The sequence below is a fragment of the Bacillus rossius genome, chromosome 1 (genome assembly GCF_032445375.1).
Source record: "Bacillus rossius redtenbacheri isolate Brsri chromosome 1, Brsri_v3, whole genome shotgun sequence".
NCBI lineage: Eukaryota > Metazoa > Arthropoda > Insecta > Phasmatodea > Bacillidae > Bacillus > Bacillus rossius.
This window is the reverse complement of record NC_086330.1, coordinates 321403989-321422665: the sequence shown is the minus strand read 5'-3', so window position 1 is coordinate 321422665 and position 18677 is coordinate 321403989. Positions and strand designations below refer to the sequence as shown.

At 34.7% G+C, this 18677-nt stretch overlaps 1 protein-coding gene across 1 annotated transcript in view; it reads right to left on the bottom strand.

Annotated features, from left to right (window-relative positions):
- The window catches only part of LOC134527990 (AF4/FMR2 family member lilli-like), a 194781-nt gene that overhangs the window by 163675 nt on the left and 12429 nt on the right, over nt 1-18677 (bottom strand). The gene's annotated exons all lie outside the window — the stretch shown is intronic.

Genomic DNA, 18677 nt, shown 5'->3' with positions numbered 1-18677 from the left:
TGACAGTTTTAATGTCTTCTCTGCCATTTCAGTAGCTCATGTTGGAACCACTGACCTTCAGAACACAGTAAGTTTTTTGTCTTATAAACAGGCATTCTCAGCAAAATATGCGACATGTAACTGGTTCCAAATTTGGCATTTATTGAAAATCGTACCAGCGCAGCAGTACCCATTTACCGCCTGTCACATTATGTTTACAAACACTGTGGACCGAAGAAGAATGGCAGAGGGAAGCAAAGGCCATTGTTACTAAACGGAAAATAACTATCTGTACTTTAATAAAAGATTCCCTTCGGAAACAGTGGCCAATAAATAGTTTGAAATACTACAAGAAATATATTGTAATTTTGTTCAACACATGCCCATGGTTATTTCTGCATATGTGAAACATGTTTTTCGAGATAATACTGAGTAGTTCTTACGAATATTGGCTCATAATTTTATAGTTTAATTAATCTTTTATTGAAGCATACTTTTTTTAAACGATGGAAAAATTTATTAAATGTTCCATAATTGGACTTCGATTTGGTTGTGTCGTGCTTAATATTTAAGCAGTTAATACTGGAAAGATATTTAGCGAACGGTTTACAAATAACTTTAACTATTGGCAGTACCTACTAGGACAACATAAAGCATAAATTCCCGGGTAAGAATCCTAACCTAGTATTACAGCGAACACCAGTTTTGTAGTGATAAAGTTGTTTTCATGTAAATGTACAAATTTACAAATGTCTGTAAATTTACAGGAATGTTTTCGCAGACTAAAACAAAAACAAAAAATAAAAAAATAACAATAAACACTCACTCAACGCTTTGAGTTTCAGATGAGCGTTGTAGTTCCAGTGATCTCTCGTTGTTGTCTTGAAAACCCGAGCTTACGACGCGACGTCGGGATCTAGAGGTCGTCGACCCACGGTATCGCTGACGGCTTTTGGCCGGAGGACAGTCGGGCGCTAAAACCCGCCGCCCGGTCGGCGTGGCAAAACGACCCATTTCTAATAATACGACCCATTGTTATTTATGGACTCGCAGGCCAACTAAATATAGGACAAGACTAGCGTCTTCAAAATAAACACAGGCTCGAGACAAAATATTTACGTATTGTACACCGATACGGTTCCTTCGAGTGTTTTTCAAAGCCGCCCTCATTATCGTAAGCACTCTGACACACATACCGGAATACATTTTGGTTGGCTTAGAGCTCAAACCCCGATGCTGGAAGTGAAATACTACATTTATAAATATAGTACGTCTATGCGCATCCTGAAAGTTAAAAAAAAATTAGAAAGTAGCCTGATCATAACAGAAAATTACTAAACATGTTTGGTAACAAATCCGGTTAAGGAGATAACAGACTAAGAGAAAATTGTTAAAGTAATTTAAAAAAAAAAACTTATCAAAATTTTGATATGAATACTCGAATATCTAATGAGACGTCTGATAAAATTTCTTTCTTATTCAAATAACTCCAAACAGGACGGAAGCAAATGATACTATAAGAAATTACAGTAAATCAAAGTGAATCTTTAACGAAAAATGCACACTGTACGCCTTCTGGCATGCAGAATAAACAGTTAATTTATTTCGGCAATTTTAAAACTGTATACATAGTGGATAATGTGGAAAATCCTAAACCAGCATATATTACTACTTCTATAACTTCATGAAAAATCTATCTCTTTGCAATACAAAGTATAGAGGCAGCGAGACCATGTATTTTAAATGAACTTATTTGAAATTGTGTTAACCTAAAATACTGTTTATTGGAATACTGTTAATGTTATAATAACTATCATAATTTTAATTTTAAGTTTTAATATTATCCATGATGTTAATTTACATCCTATTTTACCTGGTAGCTGCTTTATAATGTACCATGGCAAGGTTGCCATGGCTAACAAGTGTTTGTTTAACGATAAATTTTGAATTTGTTGAAAAGTTGATTACCCACAATACCACGACATCGTTAACACGACCAACTCTAATTAAGGCTGTCGGCAGATCTTCCCAAGACAGATGCGTCCATAAAATGCAGTATAGAATGCGCTAAAGGCAGTTTAGGCCATTTATTTCCTGTTGACTGTTGAAGTGCATATAGCAATATAAAATTTTGCCGTCTATTGCACTGAGTGAAATTAGTTTTTTTATTCACAATGAAGCAAGCTATAGATATGTACTTATGCTGAATAGGCACAGAAAATTATTCCGCTGTTAGCTACGCTAACAATCAAAAATAATGAAACGTAATAAACAATTTAAGGCACATTACAAATGTGAAAGTGTACCCAAACGTAAAAAGAATTTTCGTTTTTCACCATAAAGATTTACAAAGTAGGTAAATTTTTTTAAAGTTTAGTTTCGTAAGGTTTCTGTTCTGCTTTCCGTCGTGTCGTGCCGAACGACGGAAAGTCAAACGGAAACCTTACAAAACTAAACTTAACAAAATATTCGTTTTACGTGCGTGGATACACTTTTACATTTGTAGTGTGCCATTGTCTGTTTATATAAACGGATAAAATTGTGTTTACGTTCGATGTTATTATTGTACATTGGTCAAGATTTAATTTAAGAGTGGACTAATTTATGGAAGAACTTTTAATTAAGTTCAGGCTATTGATATCTTGTATGACAATGGGTGGGAAAGGAATATAGAAATAAGCAAAAAAAAATGCATGGGCTGAGATTACATGTTATTTTACTCTTCTACGCTGTTTTCAGCGCATTCTTTAATGCATTTTATGAACGTATTTAGCTTGGAAAGATTTGCCGACAGCCGAAATAGAGTTTGTCGCGTGTTGATGTCGCGGTATTGTGAGCCCACACGCTATTAAATCTGTCGTGCCGGAACACTGTCGGGGTTGGTCGTGTCGTGTCCGTCGTGGCGTCGTGACTCCGGCCTCAGCGTTAAGACCAGTGTTGCCAGGTGTGTCCTCTCGACGCCGCGCCGGCTTGTCTGAGGTCCGTGTCGCGGTCTCCAGCCAGGCTCCAAGTGGTCGTCGGGGAGCTCGGGTCTCAGCGCGTGGCCTCCAGAGGGGCGAAGGGGACAAACCCTCCCTCCCTTCTAACCCCTGTTACACGTCCCCCATAGATCTTATAAAAAAACTGGAGTTGTAAAATTAATCTTCTCCAGGCTGCAAATGACTTCCGAATTAAATTGTTTAACGTATTAACCGTTCCATTATTTTAGCTACTTCTCTGCACTTTTCTCTAATTAGCCTATTTTTTTTTAAGATTCATATGTGCAACAGCACGTAACCCTAGTAAAAAAAAAAGGATTTATTACATTTGATGCACGTAAAGATAATTCCTGTCGAAGGTTAACGTTTTGATTTGGATTCACATTAGGGACTCTCCTTACGTTCCTTAAAATTCTGGCTTATTCCTCATTAGTTCGTAAAAGAGCACTATAGACCGCTAGCACTCTACCGGTTGAATTTCAAACTTAGGTACATTGGATGGCATTTTGAGTTCGTCTAGTTGAGTTATGTTACCCACTAAAGGATGTACAACGAAAATACCCCTCGCGTAGAAATTTCTTAACAGCGATATTAAATCGTTTTTCTTTCCATATTTATTTTTATCTGACTATTCGTTCACAGTTCGTGTCACTTGAATTTATTTTTATTTATTTTGATACTTTTTTTTTACAAAACATTGCGCTTCACACCGTATCTGGAGTAAAGTTGTGAATTTTTTTTATAAAACAAAAAAATTATCTTTTCTCTTACACTGGTCCTTCCTTGCAAAGGAAAGAAGTCCCGAGAATATTGGTTGGCTTTTAAAAAGAATGGTGCAGCGCCGAGCAATATAAGAGGGGAAGATAAAAATTTTATTGGAAAATATTTGTCAACTACTATAGTTCTTACCGTTAAAGAATTTTCAAACAAGCAATTTATATTATATGCTATCTCTGCGCATAACGATTACAAGATACTTTAGCCTACTTGGCTCCTTTAAGATTATATTGAAGTACTAGCGACCCACCCCAGCTTCGCATTAGATTTAATAAGTAGTTACTTATCAGTATCAAAATTTCGTAAGTAGGAGAAAATAGCTTCGCAATGATCTTATTATTTTTTAACCAATTTTGTAAGATAAAAATTGTTACTTTTAGTCATCCTTAGAAGAAAGACACGTGCTATCACGGACTTTTCTGTAGGCCTTTTTGAGACCTAAAATTCTGTAGTACATTAATTTGATGTATCAGTCAGTCATGTGTAGGTGAGCGTAAACCATGTAAGCGTCTTAAAAGCATATTTTTACGACTTGATTACAATTCATCAAGATTTATTCACTATATTTAATAGTAACATAAATTTTTTATACGCATTAAACTTCCGGATTTCTTAAATGAAAGTGCAAACCGCATCAAAATCCATTGTGTAGTTTAGAAGTAGTAAGCAAATAAACATACAGACGTGGATAGCAACTTTGTTTTATACTACGTATATAATAAAGACAACAAAGAATATTTAGGTACAACGGAGTAATATACCTTTTATAATTCTTCTCATATTAAAAAGTTTAATATTTTCATAAGCATAATTTTTTACACCAAAAGAAGGCTAATACATAATTACGTAACTTCGTGATTTTTTTTACTCGTCTATCTGATATTAAGTTTTCAGTTCTTAAAAAACAAACACAGATAAGTCAAAATTCTTATCAGATAAATGTCGATAAGCTGAAAAATTAAAAAAAAAATCCCTACATCATGAAAATATTTTTTGAAAAATTGAGTCCAAACGCTTAACTGAATGCCGCACTGACAGTGTAACACTGTTCGAGAAGTATGCATTAACGGGCGAAATGCCCCATGCGATCGAAGCCGCATGCCACATGCGCCCTTCTTGCGTGGAGGGCGAGACGGTCTTCAATTTATTTCTCGCCTTGTGATCGATGTTGCCGTACAGGAAGCAGCGCTGTTTCAGGAGCGCTTTATGGACCTCCCCCCCTCCCCCTTGTACCTTACACCGTCTCTCTCCCCCCACCCTCCTGCCGCTAGTTTCGCCAGTGGTAAGCCACCAGTGGTCCTTGACCCGCGGGGGTTGTCCGGAAAAGGAACATCACTCATCTCCAAAACTGAACCGAGCGCTCCCGATTACGTCCCCTTCTGAATCAAATACGCCACTGACCAAAACTGGAGAACACTGAACTAATTACGTGGGCCAGAGTTTGAGGTGGGGGGGAATAACCCAGCAGCAACCGTATTCTAGAACTAAAACCTTAAATGATATATTCAGGATGATTTACTCACAGGATTTATTCCTTAATTAAGTTTGGGGGAAAAGGTGTTTGATGAATTTGGGCCATATTCCCGATATTTAAAGAGTAATAGAAAACATTATAAAATTTAACTTAAGTATTCTTAAAATATTGCCGAACGTGATAAATATACGCAAATCGTGTTTTCAGCTACATTTCTGGACTCTAATCACACGTAATTTCTTCACCCGCTACTAGAATTCGCTGCCGGAGCAGTTACGTTATTTTGTCAGCAGACCGAAACTTTAAACTATAGTACCTGGGCAAAAGAGCTTCGCTCGGCGTCTTATTATTTCTTTTTGTAAAATCATTGTTTTTTTAAGGGAAGACACTTATTTAGATAAACTTGAATACCAAAACTTTAACTAAATATAAATTTCCATCCAAATCATTAGAGCCGTTTCCGAGATACGAGAGGTGTAGGTTTTTCATAAATATAAATTTGTTTTGTTATGTATGTATTTATTTATAAGAGCAATATAAAATTTAATCTTTTATGCAGTGATTGGAATAGGTGGAGTTTACCTATTAGAGTTCACCTATAGTTCTACCTATTACAATCACTGGATATACGTTATATATATATATGAATATTTTTAAATACTCACTATACTTCATATCTACCTACGTAAAACTGCAGTCGGTTAAATAAAAAAATTCACTAATGCTCATAGTTCAACACTTTATTTTAAATAATCAGCTTTAATATAGTTTTTATTCATGACTTCACAGTTATCATTAATTATAATTTTTTTTAAACCTAACCTAGTACTTCCTTCCATACTTTGTTGCGGGTATGTAGAGGATTTTCATTTGGGAGGAGTACTTTTACTTAATGTGGTTGCTTTACTCGGGAAAATGCCATATACAACATGCCACCCATAAAAATTTAAAGAATCTACAATTTATTTACTCGTGTGGAAAAGAGTTATTGTTTTAGTTTACCAAATATATTCCAGGGTTTTCTCACTATCACAAAGTTTCATTTGGCACATCAATACATTTTGTATGTAACCTAATTATTATTACGAAAGTGACAATATAGCTACTGGTGTACGCAGATACTCCACGTGGGTCCACCATCTTTGTGTACCATTTCCGTTCGTAAACTTCCGTTAAATTTTCACTAAATTTCTCCTACTAAATGCCGTATACCGAGAGCTAAGAGGTTTACACATAAAAAAAAGCATTATCTGGACTGATCAAATATCCAGCCATTTATTGGATTGACATGAAACAACACAAGATTTTCTAGGAAATATATTTAATCTGTCAGTTATTTTTCTAGTGTGTGTTATTAAAGCTACCAACTTAACAGAATGATTTCAATTTTAGATCAGACTCCCACGCCATAAAATAAGATCTCCATGAGTATACCGCAAATCTTTGTTTTTCATAACATATTAACCATGATACTTGCTTTATCAGATAAACCATATGTTATTAATATTGAAAAGGTATATATTTTACAGTTAACGCTAATTGTAGATTAAATATAAATTATCTTTCCAAATAGTTTCCAAAAGCTCCCTTTCTAACATACTATTGAAAACATTTTTACCGTGCAAATGAGTTTAACCCGTCAATTAAAACAGCCGAGTAAACAGAAGCACGAACGTAAGAGAAAAATCTGCCAGACTTTATTTATCTCCCGTTAGTAATTCTGCTGTTTTCATAAGAAAAAAGAAGGAGGGATTAGTTTAATTTTTGTTTCCTACGCGTAAGCTTTGCGGTGACGTATTTTGCCCTTGACACACTTTTTATTTTCCGAGTGCTGTTGCAAACTTCTCTGCCGTCGCTGGCGAGGGTGTGGGAGAGACGGAGAGAGAGCGTGAGAGAGGGAGAGAAAGGGAGGGAGAGACAGAGAGATAAGACGCGCACGTTACAAAACTCGCGGCGTATTTCGAACCGCAAGGCCAGATTTAGCCGCGTCTGAGTTCCGGCAGCCCTTGCATAAAGTGGCTTCCGTCCAACGGAGGAAATAAAGCCACCGTATCTGGCTCATTCGGTAATAATGGCCTTTTCCTGTAACTGTTGTTAGGGTTCTGCCGAACGTTTACTGACTATTTTTAAAGCCATTGCTTGATTTACGTCTCACATATATCATCACGTGAAACCCACTAAGCCATGAGAAACATAGCTTCAAAATTGCCTTAATAATCCGCACGTAACCTTTCCAACGTCAAACATTAGCCATTAAACAGGCAAAAACTGAAGCTCACCACAAAATTATTAACTGTAGAACAAGACCAGGTGGTGCAATTTTCAATTATAAGAGTCATTTCATAATAGTTGACAACAAAATCTGTTACTAAATAATGACAAGTAAGAATTGAATAGTAGGAAAAAAGCGAATGAAACGATCGAAGAAATAAACGTGAAATTTAAGTATTAAAATAATTTTGTAATTTAATTAATGACCAAAATAACACAAATCGCTAAAATCATGGCATAGAGCATACATGTTGGTACTGTACGAAAAAAATCTCGCTCCTTCCGAAAAAACTCCTTAAAAGAATCTTAAGCCCAAAAGATCCTTGAAAAGTTTTCCTTAAAGAATGTCAGCCATTTTTGTTGACTTTTTGAATGGCTGTAACGTCGCTCGCGTCCTTGAAAGCTTCCCTGAGGCTTTTAAGGATTTTTATTTACTAGAAATGTGACGGTTGTCTGTTGCTTGTCTATTACTGTCAAATAATTAACGAAAACATATGAAAATTTAAATTGTCCAGGAAACACAATGACAAATAATTGGCTATATATATATATATATATATATATATATATATATATATATATATATATATATATATATAAATTTAGCTTCCGTATGTATTTGGCCGCAAAACTCGGAAAGTATACGATGGTTTGGATTGAAATTTTTACAGAACATTGCATCTTAACAGAAGAGTGTTTATATGAAATAAAATTTTGGGAAAATCCACCGGAAAAGTCGGAAAAGAAAGTTTCTATAACTAATTATCATGGTCACCCAACTTAGTTGTGACCACGCTCGACGATGCTGTACCATATTGTCAAAGTTCAAGCACATCAGGCTACTCGACCATTGTGCCTTTACGACTATAATTTACACAAATATGTATATATATATATTTCAAGAAAGAATAAAAAACTTTATTTAATTTGAAAGTATATTCTTTCGACTCTATTGATAAAAATACGTTTAAATTAAAAAATACATTTCGTACAATACATTTGAAAATTAAATAATTCTTATCTTATAGCTTATATCTTATATATTGCTTATAATCTATATCTATAAAAATGTTATGTTGGTTTGTGTACGCTTCAAAAACTCAAAAAGTTCTGCACCGATCGAGCTGAAATTTTACCATTATATACAACCCGCATCAAGGATTGTTTTTATCTACTTTTCACGTCAGCAACATACCCGCAACCGCGAAAAAGTAACTGCGCCATTTTATTAATGTGTTTTCTCACCAATAAAAACAAAAAACACAAATTTTCTGTTATGGAAACGTTTCTCCATGCCAAAGGATTTCTCTTAGCAATGGAAAAAACTATGTCAAGTGAAGCGAGCGGGAAATGGCAATATACAATGAGAATGATTTTATTGTGAGGTGCAATAATTAAAAAATGACTAAGCGTACCGGTATGGGACTATATATACAATATGAATGAGGTACTTTAGTGTGATCGTGTCTCGATTGAGCTGCGCCGTTATCCAAATCGTAAGTAGAGGTTATGTTTTGTATGGGTCTATCACCACTTGATGTGGGATTGCATGTAGATGGTTCTAGGCTATTCATTTTTTGAACTCCTTAGACCCTATACATTTTTTTAAATTTTTAATTTAATTAATATGTTCTATCGCCAATAACAACAATTGCATCAATCGTAAGTAGAGGTTATGTTTTGTATGGGTCTATCACCACTTGATGTGGGATTGCATGTAGATGGTTCTAGGCTATTCATTTTTTGAACTCCTTAGACCCTATACATTTTATTTAAATTTTAAATTTAATTAATATGTTCTACGGAATTTTTAAAATCACTTGATCAGCCAGGGATACCACCACACATACTTAAATTGAAAATATGTGTGCCAATTACCCTCTTGCGGAATATTAATCAGCCAAAACTCTGCAACGGCACGCGACTTTCAGTTAAGAGATTAATTAATAACGTAGTGGAAGCAACGATTTTAACGGGGCCTTTCAAAGGTGAATATGTCCTCATTCCTCGAATACCCATGATCCCGACCGATACACCATTTCAATTTAAAAGATTGCAATTCCCAATTCGATTGGCATTTGCAATCACAATCAATGAAGCTCAAGGTCAATCTTTAGAATTGTGTGGTTTAGATTTAGATGCGGATTGCTTTTTACATGGACAACTGTATGTTGCGTGTTCCCAAGTCGGAAAACCAGATAGTCTTTATATCTACGCATACAGTGGAAAAACAAAAAAAAAAATTCAATCACAATGTGCCACAGCGAAACGTGGCAGGGTACAGCTAGTATATATATATATATATATATATATATATATATATATATATGATTAACCAGGCCGTGTAAGTATTGAAAGAATTTGGATATACTTTCTGGACCGATATCTCGATAAATAAAAACTTTAAATAAAAATTATTTTGGTGAAGACAACATTGGTAAAGGGCATATTCCTAATGTTCGTAAGCAGCAAGCATGTTTTGGTTAAGACAAAAGTTACTAGGCAGCCGAACGCGTCACACGAATGTAGCTAAGAGAGAAAGCGGTCCTGTCTCAAGCCGCTAAGTCACTGAACTGCGAGGAGCTAACTGCTTCAATTAAAATTCGTTTTAAAGTCGGCTCGTGAATATTTTTGTGACGTGTTTTGTTTGAAAAAAATTACTCATCTTTCAGTAACTCAATTTTAAATTTTCTTTTGTATTTAACACATTTTGTGTGCCATAGATATTTAAAGCGATGCTGAGTGACTGAGATATTATATCCTACGATACCGTTGTATACTTAATCATAATTCAGAGCTATCTAATAATTGTGATGTGTAGAGATGGGTGTACATCCCTGTTGTCTTTGGGGGGGGGGGGAGGGAGGCCCCGCCAAGAATCAAGAAACCCTTCACTTGTAGGTACTTGCAAAAGTTTGACTGTGAAACGGGGTTGATAAACGTGAACGTAAAAACAATGTTTTATGGAAACATTCTGTATATATTTTAAAGTTTTCTGCTTATTGAAAGAATATAAACCAAAATGTGGGCCAGTTACCCGAAACACACCAGCAATCTATCCAGGGATGCATTGTGTCGGCTAAAACCCACGCGCAAAACTCTCTGGCGCTCCCCTTGCAAATCCTACAGTTTTGCGCCCCTGTGTATACGTATATATTTGTATTGTACATTATTATGTCTATAATCATAGTTGTTTGTAACATGGTGTATCCAATTTATGTCATATTAACAAGTTAACAATTTATAGTTGCCAAAGCGAAGTAGGCGCAATCGAGTGAATATATTGTAAATGATTTGGGACATATTTGCGGCTGTTAGTCGTGTCATGTAAGTGGAACAGCAATGACATCAGTTATTTCTGGGAAATAACTGTAATTACTGTAATATGATGAAGATTATCTTTAGCGATGACAGTATAAATGCTTAAAGGCCAAGATTATAAGTTGCTAGAACAAACTAGCAAAGCCATGTCGGTTTGTTTGAACTGAATGTAACTAGTTATTTGTAAGGGTTGTAGGAAAAATATTTAGTCAGACGTAGGTAAACTTCTTTGTAGTTTCTCTACCGTGTCTTCAGAAATGCGTATAAAAGGATTAAGCGAAGAGATAGTACTTCCTGGAAACTGAACACATTTAGCACGGTGTTACGTAGAACAAGCTGGCTTTCCTAACGATACTGTTCTTCGAAGCTGTTGCTGGCTTCACTTTTTGCTAGATGACGAGAATTGGAAGAGCAATAATTTAAACACTGTTTTATTATATTTTCTTGTGGATACCAAAATAAAGCTATTCGGATTTCGATCATTTTTGTACTATAGTTATAGTTGATACCATATTGAGGCGTATCCGAGTTCTCCTTAAATACTCTCGTATACTAATGTGTCATCATCCCAGGAAAGACATCGCGAGGGCTGTCCGAATTGCGTTTGAAGTATGCAGCCATGCAGCTATGCAAGAAAACAAATCTGTTTATTTCTCGGGTACTTCCAGATAGAAGAAATGTGGTCATTTTGAAAAGAATTTTGTAAGTTATATTTGATTTAACATTTTAGTAACTTAGAACGCGTAACATACAACTTAATTTACATTTTGCCAATAATAATATACATGTTAAGTCTGAATTCAACCGATAATCTTCGGCTGCGGACTCATCACAAATAAATAAGTTGAAAACATATAGCCAAAGTTGGTTTACGTGTTTGAATTGGAGTTTAAAAACAATTTTATTTGTAAACAATAAAGAAAAAGAACACTGAAGTGTTTGGATTATGTTTGATTGGATAATATTCTACAACCACCGCGAAAACCGTCATTATAGCCAATTTATTTCATTGAAATAATTGAGGCTAACATATTTATTTTCAAATATTTTTGTGGTGTGTTGTTACCTATATTTACTTCAATGAAATAATATTTTTACATAAAATTTTTTTTTGCATTGGTTCTATAGATTATTTTAATTAAACATGATTAAGACTCTTAGTATTCTACCTTAGATTCATTCTATATTATTAAATTAAAAATGTTGTTCAACTCCAAATTCAAAGACATACCAGCCTTGGAAAGCACTTACTACCATAAGTCGTATATATGTTTCTAAGTTATTATGTCGTGAAGAACCTGCATATTCAGTCTGTATAAGTTAAAATAATTAAATTTTTAACCATATAAAAATAAATTAAACAAATATCTTCACATATTTCGATCGCAACTTACGAAACCAAGGCAGAAATTTAAGTAGACTGCAATAAAATAATATATTTTTTCAAATGAAATGTTAAAATTTACAAATAAAAAATATATTTTTTAAAATTTATTTACTAAGGCAATAAGTGTTTGTAGATATTTAAGTTTTGAAGACACCGGGCACTTAAGTGAACTCGGTACTTATAAGTGCTTACTTATTAAATCTAAATGACACCACATTAGTAGATCGCTTCCGTGCGAAGACGAGGCGTATCTCTAGCATATGATTATATGGTTCCTTAAATAAATATTTTAGAACGATAGAGTAATAAATTACTTTGATAGAGTACTTTATGAATTAATTTTAAAAGTTAAGTTCCTTTAAATCATTTACAAAGTTACGTAATAAATATGTGTTTATGTGTGTGTTAAAACTATTAATTCATGAGCATATATTTTAACCAATTTCGTTTAAACATTATTTCAAAATCTAAATATCATACGAACTACATAAAATAATGCGAAAATAATATAATGTACTTCTTTAAATGTAAACTTCGAAAACTGGCATCGGTTTGCTGGTAATAGACGTACAACGATTGAGATTAACCGTGATGTATATAATAACCATGTTTCTCAAAGTTTTCTTATATGCCATTACGAAATTTTAATGCTTAATATTGAAAATTTTGCCCACCGTAAGGACAGAGATCACACAAATAAGAAAATTTAGAATATCATAACATATTGTCTGTTGTCATGGTTCTTGCAATTTTTATTCATTATAAATAATAAATTAAAATTTAAATACAAATGAGTTCGCGTGGGAAACTGTTTGTAGCGGCAAGTCACTATTGCATTTAAAGGAGCCAGATTTTGAAAGCCGAACAGTGAAAAAAAAAAAAAAAAGTTTACGGCGAACTTGTAGCCAAGATGGCGTCGTTCCGTGTCCCTCGAGGCGAGAGTTTAGCGTGGGAATCCTTCTTTTCACAGACGTAAGAGCCAAACGCCCAATAGTGCATCTTCGGTTTTTTTTTTGGTTCATTGTAAATAAATATGGCGGTGTTGATAAAAGGATACTAATGGTCAATTAGGTTAGGTTAGCTACATTATAAATACTTTAAAACATTGTGGACGGTTGATTTGGTTAGGATAGCTACATTAAAGATACGGAAAAAAAAAAACACAAACTTCGGGGAACTTCGGGTTTTGGCTCTCTCGTCTGTGAAAGGAAGGCTTCCCGTTGAGCGTAGCCCGCGACGACACCAGCGCGCAGGGGTGTCCAAGCGCTCGGGCCGCGGCACGAGCCTTGGAGGCGAGCCACAGCTGCGGCGGTCACGTGGCGAGATCGCGGGGGAGATTGCGCGGAACGAGGTGCGCGGCGAGTCAGGGTCGCAGCCGGCGGGACGGAGCTGGCGTCACAAAAGAGCAAACATCCCGGCCTTCCTCTGGCGCGAAGAATGGCATGAAGACTTGGGGGGTATGGAATCTCAGCAGCGCTACGGACGCGACATCAGAATATCGCGTTATTGCGAACATGCGGATACTAACGGCGTGAAAAAAAAAAAAAAAAAAATGAGCATGCCAATAGATATATATTTTTTTGCCATTGCATACCCGACCCATTTACGAAATCCATAAATGTTTTAACGGATCTGTTTCTAGGAAAAATAAATTCCTCCTAATTAAAAAAAAAAATGATTTCACAAACGTATTTTATAACAAAATATATACACGAATAACAAAAGTGAGCGAGTCTTTCAGTACTGGCCAGTGATGTGTAAACATCTAACTTCGGTAACGAGCAAATTAATTTTGTTCCCATGTTGCAAACAAACTTGCAAATAAATTTATTATTCTAAACCCAGACTCGAAGTTAATTCATTAAAATAATCCCGAGTGCGTGATAAAATATACGGAAAAACTTTAGTAGGCACCAGAAATGCAATGAAATAAGCTCGCATTATAAAAGAAATTTTACTGCTTGAAATTGAAATGTACTAGCATGCAGAAACTGCTATAGCCAAGAGCCGACGTCGTCAACATGGTGGACCCACGTGTGGCAACATGAACCTGTATATATTAACTTTCGCGAACATCGGGAATGTACTAAGCGTATTGATGTGCAAAAGAAAACTTTACGGTAGTGAAATTATCCTGGAATACATTTTGTATACTTGAATAGTAATTGCAAGATTTAATCGAAACTTAAAAAAAAATCTGTAATTTATTAACTAGGGAAATTGTGTTGGAGCACACATGGCGTCAAAGATATTTATCATTTTTTTGGTTACCTATAGCATTACGAACGCGGCGCCATGTATTAAGCATTTTTCAAACTAAAAGTTGCACTTCAAAAAATACATTAAAACAAAATTAACATTAAACATTTTAAAACACGTATTATAATATTAAGTATTAGTATGTATAATTGTTTTTGTTTAAAAGACAGACATAGTTATGTAAATATTTCCCACAAACAAACCATAACCTTTTTGAGCCGATTCAACATTTAAGTTTTAATAGTAAAATTTTGATCAAAAAACAATTTTATTCAACATGGTATAGAATATATATAGTCTTACAATTTATTTTGTCTCTATATTATGACGAACAGTGAACCATCTCTACATTTCAATGTTAACTAAGGATTCTAATGACAGAACAATAATTTATATTTTAAGTTGTGTTTATTTCTTTTTATGTCATTCAATTATAACATAAAGTATTAATGTATAGTTGTACTATTATAAAGTTTTATTTTTTATAACTTAAAACGGGGTCAATTCTGTGATTTTCACTAAAGAATTATATGCACAAGAATGAATCACGTGGGTCCGCCATATTTTCGAGATTTCTGAGATTTGCACAGATGGCAGCACCATGTTTACACATTTCCGTTACAATCGACTTCCGTTCCATTCACGTAATTTACTCTACCAAATACTGTATACAAAAATTATCAATATTCTTAAACAAAATTATAACGATTTATTAAAAGAAGAAAAAGTTGCTCCCGCGACGCGATGGAAATAAAAGAACTTTTTGATAGGAAAGTAGTATGTCGCCTCCGCGCATATTGTCGCGCTTGCGTCACAGATGTGTCGAATGTGATTGGTTGGACATTTATTTTATTCTCTTCGCGTCCGTTGCGCTGTTGCGACTCCAGAATGAGGCTGTGCGATGAAAAAAAAATTGTTTTGGATCACAGGATTGTGCAAAAGTGTTTTTTTTTTATGACAGGAATAATAACCCAGAAACAACCACCTTTACACCACAGATTTTTGGGTTGTAACGAACTTTATTTTTTACTCTTAATGATTTGAGTTCTTCAACATAGTCTATACCAAATTGCATAATTGGATGTATTTATTTGAGACGGAATATTGCAAACTAATGGTATCCCATGATGCTAAGCCTTTGATACCAATGTCCAAGCAACTCCACAGAGCACCATGGGTTTAATGGCAGGCTGATTCTGCAGTGGCTTATCCTGTGTTTCGCACACAACAACAAATCCTGAACCTGGTAATGAATTTTTCCACAAGTATGATTAAAGTACCGTAACGATCTGAAATATGTAGGATCAAAAATGGCGTCTCTCAGTTTCTATTTATGCTTCCTTAGGAGGAAGGATCCTAAATTATTTTGTTGCTATTATTTCGTGTTTTTCCACATAGTGTTATACAAATTTATAATGTAACCACATGTTATTGTTAATAAAAGATTTTTATACTATAAATTGCTTAATTATATTTTTTTATAATTTAAATGGAAATTTTTATTAAATGAATCCACTAAATCATGAGGCATACAGTTTTAGATTAATCGTTCTTGTGTATCATCTGTATTAAAAATTTATTTTAATACATATTTCATAAAATAGGTTTTTCCAAAACTCTGAGAAACTCAGATTTCTATTGTTTTTTTTCCCCTTCAGAATTCCCCAATTGTTTTAGTGATTTAACGAATGGTTTACCAAAAATAAAGGTTGCGTGAACTTTAAATTCTAAACTGCGTACTGCACGATTTAATGCTATCGGTACATGCTGGGAATGACGTAAAAATATGACTCGAAGTTCATAAAAAAACATTAAGTAAGGACTTGTTTGGTAGAAAATACTTTGTAAAAGCAACTAAATAATTAAATATATTATATTTTTCAGTTCATGTGCAGAAAATACGAAATATTAGAAGCGAAATAATTCAGCATAATAACCCCCTTAATGTTTATTACACTTGTCGATAATCTGTGGGATTCAAAAGAAGAGCCCCTGGGATAAAGTTTATCATTCCTATTTCACAGTTAAAATTTTATAAGAGCAAGCGGGCCCTCTCAGAGAAAGGCTTTTTGATTCCAGGGGGGAAGCTGATTTCCAGGATCTACGCCCATGATTTCAGGATTACAGTGGTCTCCAATGATACCAACTGAGAAATTAAGGAACTGGCATTAGAAACCTAATTTTTACTATATGTTTGACTAGCAGCTCGGTCTTGAATAGAAGCTTCTCATCTCTTTCTCGAGTGTGATTGAACCATCGATCAATCGATATTATCACACTTACCTCTTGAAACCCTGAGACTTTTAAGTTCTTGAGCAGCTTGATCACACTTGGCTGATTAATAGGGAATTTACTTTCACGGTTGCCAAGACCGGTTGTCCATAGGCCAGCGTGCCTCACCTCTAACTATAGAATGGTAGACTCACATCTCACTTTAAGCACAGATGATGAAGACATGTGTTGGTTGGTGATTATTTTCCAACTCTACTCTTCGTAATTAGGTTAGAACCTTTATATAATTTGATTTAAAAGAGGTGAATGTTTGTAAATCTACCTGTTGGTAAAATATAACATGACACCGGTTTTCGCGGGAAAATTAGCAACTTTTCACTTTGACATACTGTGTTAAGGGCGCCGTCTGGTCGGGGTGTATGTGTGTTAGTGAGGCGGGATACAAAGCGCGACGTTCGCTGGTATTTCTAACGCAGTATAGCCTCTAAGCCAAGGCTCTGAACTGGCGCACTGTCTTCTCGTCATTACAGGATAACTGGGAAATTTAAGAGGTGACCGTAACTTTATATAGCGGAGAAATTAAGATAAAGGTATAATGCAAGGCTTTTAAGTGCTTTCAAGAATCTTTACCGGTTGTTTTACGCCTAAAAATTACTCCGAAAACACGCCTTTTAGCCATTTTCACTCTTCTAATAACATCCGAAATCAAAAGTACTTTTTGGCCCTCAGTGAGTTATTGAATGCTTTTTGTAAGCAGACCCCACTCGGATGTCTTGGGTAGTTTTGAAATCGCGTTGTTTTTTCTGAAGCTGTGCGCACCGTGTGTGTGCCCGGGCAGAGAGGGTGTTGCTTAGTTCCTTTTGTTTTTGGCTATATAGTCGGATAGAATGTCTATCCTGCATTCGGCTGAGCCAATTAAAACAAGGCCTTCTGAAATGTTAATAGAGTACTGCAAAAGGGACGTTATTTCCTCGAATCAAGATGAACTTTTTAGATTTGTTCACAAATATGTCTGTCTGCTGTCCATTATTTTTCTTCTTTTATTTTGTGTCTTTTCACATGATTTTAAATAAATTCATAACGTAGCCAAATATATAGATTATAAAATGAATTTTTTAGTAAACAAGTTATTAAATGTTTTTTTTAATGAATTTAAAAGGCAAATTTTTATGTCAGTCCTAGCATGTACTGAAAGAATATCATCATGTGATTAACTGTTTTGTATTAACCGTTTATTAGCAGTCTTAAATAAAAAAATTGTTTTTCAAAAACCATTGAAACCTGAGTTTTTAATGGTTTTAGGGAACAATTTTTATTTATTTATGAACGATATACTATGAATAAAGACCTTTAAACGAAGGTTACATACGAACGGTAAAACCAACATCGTGATTTCATTTTTTCAGTACTAGAAATTAATCATGTTAATGGGATTGTTGTTATTCGGCACGTGTCAAAACTACATCTAAGTTCCAAGCGTGTATTGTTGTACATTCCAGCCTCTCTCCAAACCACAGCGAAAATTAATAAGTATCGCATGGTTTCACAATTGTCTGAAGTTGCTTGGTTTGTGTGTTATAGCCGCGTCGAAGGATGAGATTTTACCAACGTTTATGCCAATCTTGTAGTCACCATCTTCAGGGTAGCAGTCACCTGCTAAGAAGTTATAGAAACTTCGGTAAAATCTTCGCATTCGTCGCGGCTAAATTGTGATTTTGTTTTCTAAATGAAACAGAAATATTCATTTAAAATTACAGATACTTGAAAATTTGTACATTTACATGAAAAAAAACCTTTGTCACTACAGTAATACTGGGGTAGGATTCTTGTCGGGATATTATACGTTGTGTTGTCTCAGTACCTCCAATAGTTAAAGTTAATAATTGTAAACCGTTCCCTGAACAACTTTCCAGTACGTATTAACAGCGCACATTAATAACCATAACTAAAAATAATAACCTACAACTATGAAATTTACGTTATATTATCAAACGTTTTT